Genomic DNA, 12,173 nt, shown 5'->3' with positions numbered 1-12,173 from the left:
AACCCACTCCAGTATCCTTGCCTGAAGAATCCCATGGACAGAGGAGCCTGGTGGGCTATAGTCCATAGGGTTGCAAAGAGTCCAACACACTGAAGCGACTTAGCATGTACATATGCACACAGGATACAAAATTAATATGCAGATTACGGAGGACGGAGGTGCTCTCTGGCTCATCTTCCAGGATAGCTCCCTGGATGTCCCTTTAAGAGCTTGGCTGCTGGTGCACCGCAGCCCCTCTGATATCCTAACGATCCAGCTCAATGACTGAAATTGCCTGAAAGGCTAAAGATTCGCACTTGCATGAAGTTAACAGGGATTCATGGGCCTTTCCCAGCCCCAGTCTCTTGGTATCTTATGTTTTCATTTCATGGCGATCAAACATAAGGTCCAGCCCAGAAGAGGAAAGCCCTCACATATGGCAGCTCTGAAGGCAGAGGGTCGGGGCCAGGGGATGGCCCAAGAGCAGGTGGATGATGGGTTTGCCATACGCATAGCCTCCAAGGGGCTCATTTCGTGGACAGGAGCTTCCCTGGGGTCGGCAACAATAGTACTGACAGTGGCTGTGGATTGACTGGGCATCCTGAACCAGGCACTGAGCTGGCACTTCCCACGTCCAGCTGGGGCTGGAGGTCGCAAAGGGTCAGACACAATTGAAGCGACTCAGCAGGCGTGCACACGGAGATGCTAGGGACCTGTAGAGCCGATGTAGGGGCTTCCTTGGAACAGGGGCCTCACAGTGTGTTTTGCTGGGGGGCGGTGGGAGAAGTAGGGGGAGGAATCAGACCCAAGCCCACCTGACATTAAATTCCAGGCTGCAGAGTAGCTGGTGTTAACACAAGACCTCCCACACGTGGGAATACAAAAGATTCTCCTAGCACATGAGATCTGGCATCTGAGTGCTTGGTGAAGTTCTAGATTCGTCTGAACGGTGAATGGCATGACTGTTACCCTAAGGGCACAAGGACCCAGAAGCCTTGCCCTCCACAGGTTTTCCTCCTCATTTCATCTTTAGCACCTCAGAGAATAAATCAATTTCCAATCACCAAGTTAACGAGTAACATGGTTGCCCCCACCAGGGGCAAGGTTCAGGCATGTGCTCTCACTGAACGCTGGATTGGGCAGGAGGATTGTGGGGGAAGGTGGGGGGCAAATTCTGCCTCTGCATGGAGCCACCAGCGTGGACATGGTCCACTGCCTGGAGTTTGATCAGCAGAGCCCTCTCGTTGGCAGGGAGGCCAGGAACTCCCTTGTTCCAGGTGGTGAGGAGGCTCCCCATCTGTGTAGCATCCTCTTGTGGAGAGTGAGCTGGGGCTCGCCTCACACAGGGAGCTTCCGAGCCAGCAAAGATGCCAAACATCGAGTGCAGCGAGTGTTTGGGGGAAATGAATAAATGGACTGTGCAGGAGCGAGTGACATGTGCTAGAGGCTAGGATTTACCTGTGACCAGGAGCTGATCCCAGGACCTGATTCTTCAGCTTCACCTCTTGCACTCAAGGTGAGGTGGGCTGAGTTCTTTCCATCGCCACTGAAGAACCAGGACTGGGAAGGTGGGCTGTGTGTCTGGGGCTGCGTTTTGTGCCTGCAGGTAGAGAGGGCGTGTGTTTCTGCATACTCAGATGTGTTGTGTAGTTAGCAGAGCAGGTGGCTGTTGTCTCAGAGGTCCTGGGTGTTGCTAAACTCAGCAAGCAGGTGGCATTCTTTTGCCTCCCCGCCCCTTGCCGTGCCCTTCAACAGGGGTGGAAAACAAACAGCAGCAAAGGCACACACACACACACACTCACACACACACACACACACACTCACTCCATCATGCTCCTCCCCCTACTTCTCCCACCCCACCCCCCGGCAAAACACGCTGTGAGACACCTCTTCCAAGGAAACCCCTACATCGGCTCTACAGGTCCCTGGCATCTCCATGTGCACGCCTGCTAAGTCGCTTCAATCATGTCTGACTCTTTGCTACCCCATGGACTGTAGCCTGCCAGGCTCCTCTGTCCATGGGATTCTCCAGGAAAGAACACTGGAGTGGGTTGCCATGCCCTCCTCCAGGGAATCTTCCCAACCCAGGGATCGAACCCTCATCTCTTATGTCTCCTGCATTGGTAGGCAGGTTCTTTACCACTAGCGCCACCTGGGAAGCCCCTGAACCTGTGCATGGGACAGCCATGCAGCCATGGACAAGTCCTCACTGCAAAAAAGCACCTGGGGTTGAGCATTAGCTCTCCTGGGCAGTGGTCTCTTTACAGGGAGATGGGTAGGGTGTATTTTAGGATGAATTTCCTGGGAAAAGATTCTGGGCTGAAAATTTGAGTGCAGGAAGCTTCTTAGCATGCCAGGAACACCTGGGAGGGAGGGAGGGAGGGATGCAGGGTTGGGTGGAGGGGGAAGCTGGGCTGCAGTGCCATAGGAGCAGTGGCCTGGGCCAATCCCGTTGGAGCTCTGGAGCTGGGATAACTCTTCAGAGATGCTGCTCACCCAGGGGAGCAGCCAGGCCTTTGAAGCTTGGGGTGGACTAGTTCCTGGATGTGAACTCCCCACCGGGGTAGGGGATGGTGTGACCTGGCGCCCGCAGCTCCCTTCAGAGAAGGTACACGAGGCTTCTGCAGGCAAGTTTCCCAGCCTGGGGAGAACCAGTGCCAGGAAGCTGAAGGCAGGAATCTTCGCCTGCACCACAGTCCAGACCGTATCATTGTCAACTGGTTGCACACACCCCGAAAATGCGGAAGAACGCAGAAAATGTCCTTGTGCTGCTTCTGCCACAGTTATCAGTACTTAATTGTTGATTTGTTTTAGAATGCTGCCAGGCCTGAGTTCTTCGCCTTGGGTGTCCACGCGCTGTCTCTTTGAAGTCAAAGGAGAAAGCTTTCACCTAACCTGTAGGTATGTTCTCTACCCCCTTCTGTCTCTCTCTCTCTTTTTTTTCATGTTGTAAATGGTAGGGCTTCCTTTATTCTGTTTTTAAAAATTAATTTTTATTGGTGTACAGTTGCTTTACAAGGCCATGTTATTAATAGTTGGCTTCTACTTCCCTGGTGGCTCAGACGGTAAAGCAAGTGTCTGTCTACAATGTGAGAGACCTGGGTTTGATCCCTGGGTTGGGAAGATTCCCTGGAGAAGGAAATGGCAACCCACTCCAGTACTCTTGCCTTGAAAATCCCATGGACAGAAGAGCTTGGTACAGGCTACTATCCATGGGGTCGCAAAGAGTTGGGCACGACTGAACGACTTCACTTCACTTTCACTTCTACTGTACAGCAAAGTGAATCAGCTATGTGTATACCTATATCCCCTCGTTTTTGGATTTCCTTCCTATTTGGGTCACCACAGAGCACTGAGTAGAGTTCCCTGTGCTGTACAGCAGGTTCTCATTAGTTATCTATTTTATATTCAGTTGTGTCCCACTCTTTGCACCCCCATGGACTATAGCCCACCAGGCTCCTCTGACCATGGGATTCTCTAGGCAAGAATACTGGTGCGGGTTACCATTCCCTCCCCTAGGAAATCTTCCCGACTCAGGGATCAAACCCACATCTCTTACGTCTCCTGCATTGGCAGGTGGGTTCTTTACCACTAGCGCCACCTGGGAAGCCCTATCAATAGTGTATATGTGTCAGTCCTAATCTTCCAGTTACTCCCACTCTCACTTCCTCCTTGGTATCCATATGTTTGTTCTCTTAATCTCTCTCTCTGTCTTTTTTATTTTTGGCCTGGCCACATGGCTTGTGGGATCTCAGTTCCCCAACCAGGGACTGAAGGTGGGCCATGGAGCAAAAGCCCAGAATCCCAACCAGTTGGCCACCAGAGGCGGCCCGCTTAATGGCTCTTTGATGTCTTTATCCTTTCTTGTATTCCGCTACCCCAACCCCACCCCAGTCTCGTGGAAATTTGCTCACGTGCATGGTGTAGCTACCCCCTCTATGGCCCCTGCCAAACTACCAGTGTGATGTCACTGAACACGGGGTTGGGAAGGACAAGTCATCTCGGGAGCGGGTTCTAGCACCTCCCTGAGTGCAGGACCAGAGGGAAGGGGCTGGGGTGGGGCCCCTGGGGCCATAAGCAGAGCTCGCCATAAGAGCTGGCCTGCTTCCATCTGCTCTGAGGGCCTGAGCCTGCCTGGGTGTGCAATGGCTTAGACTTGGTCTCCATCCTGTTTCCCCCGGTGCTTTCCCATCCATGGGACATGTTTCTGAATGGGACTCTCTTCCTTTCTGTGCTGGTCCTCAGTTTCCCCTCTGCCAGATCTCCAGCAGGACACACAGGGGTTTCCAGCAGGGGTAGGGGTTGCAAAGAGGGGGAAAGGGCCTTCAGGGTGATGCTTCTGCCTTCGGGTACGAGAGCTGAGCCCTTGGCAGAGTCCAGGTTCTCTGTCCTGGCATTGTTGAGTTGGTGCTAAGTGCTGAGTTGGGCATTGTTAAAGAGTTGGTGCTAAGTGCTATCTTCTGTATCCTGCACTTAACAAGAGCCAGTACGTGGGACTGTGGCATCTCTGTTTAAGTGCTTTACACAGAGTGGATGTCAGTGGAGTCTCATAACACCTGCAGGAGACGTGGAGCATCATTTTCTCCACTTCACAGAGGAGGAAGCCGGGTCTTAGGGAGCTTGTCTGAGGCTTGGAGCAAGTACATAGTAGAGCAGGGTTCAACCTCAAATCACTGATTCCAAAACTTGTGCCAGAAACCCTTTCACTGCACACCTCAAGTGTAGAGACTGTCAGATGTCCCGTCCTACAAGGTCAGAAGAGGCGCATAAAGTGGCCATCCCCCTGTGCTTCTGTATACAGAGCCTACATCTGTGCCGAGAGTGATGCCACACAAACTTCCTGTCTTTCCACACCAGGGGTTCTGGGACTAAGGACTGGTCTCCGCCCTGAGCCTCCCCTTCTGGGATCCACCACCCAGGAGATGCTACTCAGTAGCTAAGTTCATGAGCCAAGTATGGAGAAGAGAATGGATTGCTGCCCCCTCCCAAGTTCTCCCCTGCCCTGCCAGCTCCCCCTGCTGAAAGGGGGGCAGCGACCTGAACACTGCAGACGGAGTGGCAGTAGATCTGTTCGGGTGAGGCGCAGCTCCCAGGGTCCATTCCAGTGATGGACACCAGAGCCATCCCAACGAGAAAGTGACACGTGGAGAGGGGCAAGGGACCGCTCAAGGGCCCTCCTTTGGGACCTAGGCAGGATGCTGGGGCCTGAGATGGCTGGGTAATGTATTTCCTCCTTCCTCCCCTGTCATGTTCCAGGAGTCCCTTGAAAAGGGGCATCTGATGGTGACTGATGATTTCCAGTGTTCTCCGGAAGGGGCTGGGCATGGTGCCGTGGCATCCATGGCATTTCTAGAGAGAATATGAGTCAGTGTCCATCTGCGCCAACCTGTAAGGCTTCCAGGGCGGCTTGCAGGAGGTGGTGTTTTTCTCAGAAGCACTAGTCTGCCAAGCTGTTGTCCTGATTATTGTGGGAACCTCTACTGGTCAGGTGTGTCTTGACTCTTTCAGTTTGGGGGTATACCAGACATCCTGATGCCAGTGACATTGGAGTGAAGAGCGAGAATACGGGTTAGGGAGAGGCATGTCTTACTTAGTCTGCCCAGAAGTGTACAGCAGACCGTGTTTTGAGCAATGCGGTGGAAGGCCTGGGGTCTGCACCAGGTGCTATGACCTGCATGTGTGTGTCTGTTGAATTGCAACACACATTGTGTGTTTGCCCGTGTGCAGGGGGGCACGTGGTGCATGCTCAGAGGAGCACAGGTCTGTGCACTCATGCATGATTTCCAGTGTGGTCCACATGGAGGAAGAACATGTGTGTGACACACTGCAAGGAGCTGGGGAGGACTGCACGGGTGCCAAGACACTGGGCATGAGCGAAGGCATCACACAGAGCGCTGAGCGGCGACCTGCACTGCGTGGGGAATCACGGAGCTTGTGAGAATGTGGGGACAATGGAACGTGCAGAGCAAAGCGGTGCGTGCAAGGGAAGCAGCACACCCTGGATGAACTTGGGTGAGCACTGACAAATGTCTGCTTAGTGGGAGCTAGCCTGCCTGACCAGGGGGCTGGAGTCTGGGGTGGAGGAGCGATGAGGGAGGGGGAGTGGGGAGGCACTAGAGCAGCACTTCTCAACTGAGGGCATTTCTCCCCGCCTCCAGAGGACAGCAGGCCATGTCTCGAGGTGTTGTCACAACTAGGCAGGTCTTTCCAGGGGACTCTAATGGTATAGAACCCACCTGCTAATGCAGCAGACATAAGAGATGTAGGTTCGATCCCTGGGTTGGGAATATCCTCTGGGAAATGAAATGGCAACCCACTCCAGTATTCTTGCCTGGGAAATTCCATGGACAGAGAAGTCTGATGGGCTACAGCCCATGGGGTTGCATAGGAGTCGGCTATGACTGAAGCGGCTAGGCACGCACACGACTAGGCATGCGGAGCTATCTAGTGCATACAGGTCCCGGATGTTGCTCAGCCTCCTACATGGACAGGGAAGCCCCACGACAGACCGGCCAACCCTAAGTGTTTGTGGAACTTGGCAGGAGACCCGTGCAGTATAGCAGAGGCTGGTCTGATGGGCAGAACCACCTCTGCTGACAACGCAGTTGATACTAAGGGGAGGTCCAGCTCCCCATGTGCTGGGGGAGGGAGAGAGGAAGTGAAGGGGCAGGAGGGATGTCCAGCCCTTCCCCATCCCCAGTTCTGCCCAGTGACAGGTTCTCTAGGTTGGTGTTGGGAGGAGGTTCCCTGCCTTTGCAGAGGACTGGAAAGGCCCATGGTGGGCGGTGGCTGGTGCGGGTGGAGGTGGATAAGAACCTTAGCAGGAAGACTTGATGGGCTTGGTGCCTTTTTGCCCATTAAGTTTCAACCTAGATCTTCCCCATGTGATACCTGTGCATGTGTTTCTTTCTTTTTAATATTTACTTATCTGGCTGTGCTGGGTCTTAGCTGCGGCATGTGGTGTCTAGTTCCCTGACCAGGGATTGAACTTGAGCCCCCTGTACTGGGAGTGCAGAGTCTCAGCCGCTGGACCACCAGGAAGTTCCTATGTCCTTTTTTCCAAATCCCCATCAGCGCGGAATTACCTGCTCCCCCTGCCGTGTCCCCGTCATGCCCTGCGGTTCTCTCCCCAGCACTTCTGTGTTGAATTGTGATTGTTGTTTTGTTGGTTGGCATTCCCCACCAGACTGCTCCCAGATGGCTGTGTTTGTTCATCCTTGGATCCCCAGCCCCTGACCTTGTCAACCGAGCGCCTAAGATGTGTGGGGACGCTTTGTTGACAGCATAGACAAATGCGTGGTTTCAGTGGATACATCAGCAGCTAACGTGTTTTTGTCTAAGCGCTTATCTTTCCTGGGGGAAACCACCTTTCCCCACTCTTTATGGCCCCAGAGTTCTAAATTTTTCCTGCTGAAGTATAGCTGATGTACAATGTTGTGTTAATTGCTGCTGTACAGCAAAGTGACTTGGTTATATACAGATATATGCATACGTGCCTTTTCATATTCTTTTTCATTATGGCTTATCACAGTATTGAATACAGTTTCCTGCGCTATACGGTAGGAACTGTTGTTTGCCCATTCTATTAATATATATACCAGTTTGCATCTGCTAAGCCCAAACTCGATCCATCCCTGTCTTACTCCCGCTTCTCCTTGGCAACCACCCATCTCTTCTCGATGTCCCTGATTCTTTTTCTGTTTCATAGTGTGTCATATTTCTGTTCATTTGTGTCGTGTATTAGATTCCACATATAAGTGATATCATATGATATTTGTCTTTCTCTCTCTGACTTACTTCACTTAATATGATAATCTCTAGTTTCATCCATGTTGCTGCAAATCTACGGCCCCCAAGTTCTGGTGGGAATTGGGCCAATTCAAGGTCTTCTGTGGGTAGAGGGAGGGTTCTCTGCTGTTTCCGCGGGTGCTGCAAGGATATAGGTTTGGGGTCGTTAGCAGTCATGGGTCCCACACATGGAGAAAGCCTACTTGAGAATAAGGCCACTTCCCACGGGAAGCAGAAGTGGAGGCGGGGCAATGACGTCCTTTGAGCCCCTGGATCTGACCGTGTCTGAAGTCAGCCATGCCTTTGGACTTGCCAGGTTTTGCTTCGTGTCAAGGTTCTGACACTTAGCATCACAGGTCCTCTGATTAGCACAGTGATGCTGCCTGGGGGCAGAGCCAGTCTGGAATCTTCCTCTCATGCCCCCCCCACCCCACTCCAGCCTCCTGCATGATAGATTGCACCTGGCTGACTTCAACCCGTGGGGCAGATCCTTCTGGCCAATGGCTCCTGCCTGAGAACAAATCCATGTTTGACTGAGGTCCCACTAAGGTGAGGGGTTGTTGAGGGAGGGGCCTGGCAAAGAAAATAATGAACCATAATATAATGAGGTAGTAGACTGAGAACCGGAGGAGGATTTCCAGACACTAGGAAGGGTCTGTTGTGTTGTGTGACTTCATCTGGTCACTTCCTCTCTTCCAGCCTCAGTTTCTCGACTGCTCCTGACTGTCTCACTGGGTGAATGTAAAATTCAGATAAGGTCAATTAATTTGGGTGAAAGTTTTTTTTTTTTTTTTTTGAGGTGGACCATTTTTAAAGTCTTTATTGAATTTGTTACAGTATTGCTCGTGTTTTATGTTTTGGTTTTTTGGCCAAGAGGCATGTGGGATCCTAAGTTGCCAAGTTGTGTCTCACTCTTTGCAACCCCATGGACTGCAGCAAGTCAGGCTTCCCTGTCCTTCGCTACCTCCCAGAGTTTGATCAAACTCATGTCCATTGAGTCAGTGATGCCATCCAATCATCTTGTCCGCTGTCCTCCCTGACCAGCGATCAAATCCACACCCCGTGAATTGGAAGGCAAAGCCTCAAGCACTGGACCGCCAGGGAAGTACCAGGTGAAAGCATTTGATAATTTCATTGGGTTTAGAAGTGAAGGGGACCAGAGGTTCACTGGAAAGGACAGATGAGCAAGCGCTAAGGGGAAACGATGGAAGAGAATGCTGCATGGAAGTGGCCACCCCCACCGAGGACTAAAGGTGGGTCAGTTCAGCTCACTTGTGTCTGACTCTTTGCGACCCCATGGACTGCAGCAAGCCAGACTTCCTTGTCCATCACTAACGCCGGGAGCTTACTCAAACTCATTTCGATTGAGTCAGTGATGCCATCCAACCATCTCATCCTCTGTCGTCCCCTTCTCCTCCTGCCTTCAGTCTTTCCCAGCATCAGAATCTATTCCAATGAGTCATTTCTTCACATCAGGTGGCCAGCGTATTGGAGTTTCAGCTTCAACATCAGCCTTTCAATGAATATTTAGGATTGATTTCTTTTAGGATGGACTGGTTGGATTTCCTTGCAGTTCAAGGGACTCTTAAGTCTTCTCCAACACCACAGTTCAAAAGCATCAATTCTTTGGCACTCAGCTTTCTTTATAGTCCAACTCTCACATCCATACATGACTACTGGAAAAACCATAGCCTTGACTAGATGGACCTTTGTTGGCAAAGTAATGTCTCTGCATTTGAATATGCTGTCTAGGTTGGTCATAGCTTTTCTTTTAAGGAGCAAGCGTCTTTTAACTTCATGGCTGCAATCACTATCTGCAGTGCCAGGTGATCACCCCCTACCTTCAATAGCCTCCTAACTGAGAACACAGGTAACCCCGACCCCACCAAGATCCTTCTATTTCATTCTCTGGGAGGGTGACCACTGGGTTGACTGTTCCTATGGGGGGTGCAGGCATAGCTTGTTTTCCTCTTGCCCCAGGGTCTGCTAGCTGAGCACCTGCTTATTGCTTTCTGTAGTTTATGTGTAGGGCGGATGGAGAGGGAGTGGTGACCTTTGCTCTTTGACAGGTCAGACTTCAGGACTGGGACTGTATCTAGCTAATCTCGGGACAGGAGCTTCACCTTCTGTCCTCACAGGCTAAGAGTAATCATGCTTCGTGTTGGATAAATAGTCATCCCTATTTGCCAGGCACTAAGCTGGGTGTTAGTTACAGCATCTCCCTGTGAGATGGGATCATCATACCCATTTCAGAGGAGGAAAGTGAGGCTTCAGAGGTTAGGTAAAGAGCCCAGGCTTAGCTAGAAATGGGGGCAGTGGGATTTAAATGGTAAAATGCTGTGAAAGGAAAACAGGGCATCATTTTGGGGTTACAGTCTTTGGAGTAGAAAATAAAACTTTGGAGCTTCCCTGGTAGCTCAGTGGTAAAGAACCTGTCTGATAATGCAGGAGACACGGGTTCCATCCCTGATCTGGGAAGATCCCACATGTCATGGAGCATCTAAGCCCATGTGCCACAACTACTGAGCTTGTGCTACAGAGCCTTCAAGCTGCAGTGACTGAAACCCATGTGTCTAGGGCCTGTGCTCCTCAACACAAGAAACCATTGCAATGAGAAGTCCACATACCACTAGAGGGTACTTTCCACTCCCGCACCTAGAGAACAGCCCATGTAGCAACAAAGACCCAGCGAGCCAAATAAATAAATACATAAAATTATTTTAAGAAAAAACAAAAATTTAAATCCCAATTTTGTACTTGCCAAGCACCTCATATTTATTATTTTTGTAACTCTTTTCAAATAATCCTATAAAGTAATTTCCCCCCGTTTTGCACCTGAGAAAATGGGTTTCTCAGGAAGGGGAAGGTTTGTATGAAAATCTACTCAGGGAATAGGTGGTGGAGCTAGGCTCTGAATCCAGTCTGGCTGTTCCCGGGGCTAATATTCTTTGGAATCTTGCTTCCTGGAACCGATTCCAGGGGTCTCTCTGAGGGCACAGGACTCTTCTCTGGGCGCAGGGCTTTTTTGGCTGTCTCTTGATTCTCAGAGTGGAGCTAACATTTTCGCTAAACCAGTCCCAAGTGCCCAGGCCCAGATCCAGGACGATTTCGTGGGAAAGGCTGCCACCTTGTGGCCAGACAGCGAGCATGTACCAGGAGGAAGCAAGGGTTTAGGAGGGTGGGGCTTGGGCAACAGGTGAGGTCAGTCTCTGGAAAGACTCCAGCTGGTGCAGACTTGGTTTTGGAGGGCTGCCTCGCAGTTGGAGGGCCAGCTTGGGCCTCAGAGGGAGGGTTCAGGCTTCCCAGCAGTTTCAGGATGGATGGTGAGGCTTGGCTGTGGGCACACTGGATCAGAATTTTCCTGCAAAGTCCTGACGTGAGCCCATCAGAGGAATCCTGAAGGTAAGCCTAGGTTAGACTTCTTATGTCCTTCTGAGGCACTGGTTCTTTTAGCTGTGTGGAGAGGCCATGTTGTGTCTGTGACACTTCTCCTGCAGGACACCCTCGGAGCTTCTGGACTGAATCCTGCCTGAGCTCGACCCTGTACCGACACTGTCCCCAGCTCTGAGGGAGATACAGAGCCTCCTCCCCCCTCCAAAACCTAATCCTGTGTATCCTCATCATCTGGGCTGATGCAGCCTCCCAGACTCAGTTCTTTCTGCTTCTCTCCTCTCTCCACTTTGCTAGTCAAAGGATTTCCTAGTAATATTTTTCACCAGGTGCAAGAGCCTTGTGCTTCCCTGGTGGCTGAGAGAGTAAAGAATCCGCTTGCCAAGCAGGAGACGCGGATTCAATCTTGGAGTCGAGAAGATCCCCTGGAGAAGGGAATGGCAATCCACTCCAGTATTCTTGCCTGGGGAATTCCAAGGACGGAGGAGCCTGGTGAGCTACAGTCCATGGAGTCGCAAAGAGTCAGACACGACTTAACGACTAGACAACAAGAGCCCCACTGCACACTCCTCGCAGTATGGAAGAGGACGTTGGGCTTCTTAGCCTGGTCTTCCTTCCTGCCTCACTCCGACATCAATGTCTGAGGCCACGTACCTCCTGTTAAGGCTCCAATCAGTACTTCTCCCCTGGCTGCAGGTTCGCATCACCTGGGAACTTCAGAATCGGCCCCTGGCAGCCACGCCCCCTCGAGATCCTGCTCTGATTGGTCTGGGCCCTGGAGGTTGTGGGCGTGTTGAGAGACCTCCAAGTGGCTGGGAGGGTCCTCGTGCGTAGCCATTGCTCTGTCCTTTGGCAAGTTCTCCGCGGTCAGCTTATGCCTTTCTTCTCATTCCTGAAACCTGTTTCTTAGTCCGGATAGCCCTCTAACCTTCTCTTCCCCACGTTCTCGTCCCTGTGAGTACCCAGCTCTAAGCTCGTGGACAGAACTCGTGGTCCTCTTCCCCGCCTTCACTGTT

This window comes from Bos mutus, chromosome 7 (assembly GCF_027580195.1).
Source record: "Bos mutus isolate GX-2022 chromosome 7, NWIPB_WYAK_1.1, whole genome shotgun sequence".
In the NCBI taxonomy this organism is placed as follows: domain Eukaryota; kingdom Metazoa; phylum Chordata; class Mammalia; order Artiodactyla; family Bovidae; genus Bos; species Bos mutus.
The sequence above is the reverse complement of the archived record's forward strand: the minus strand, read 5'-3'. Positions refer to the sequence as shown.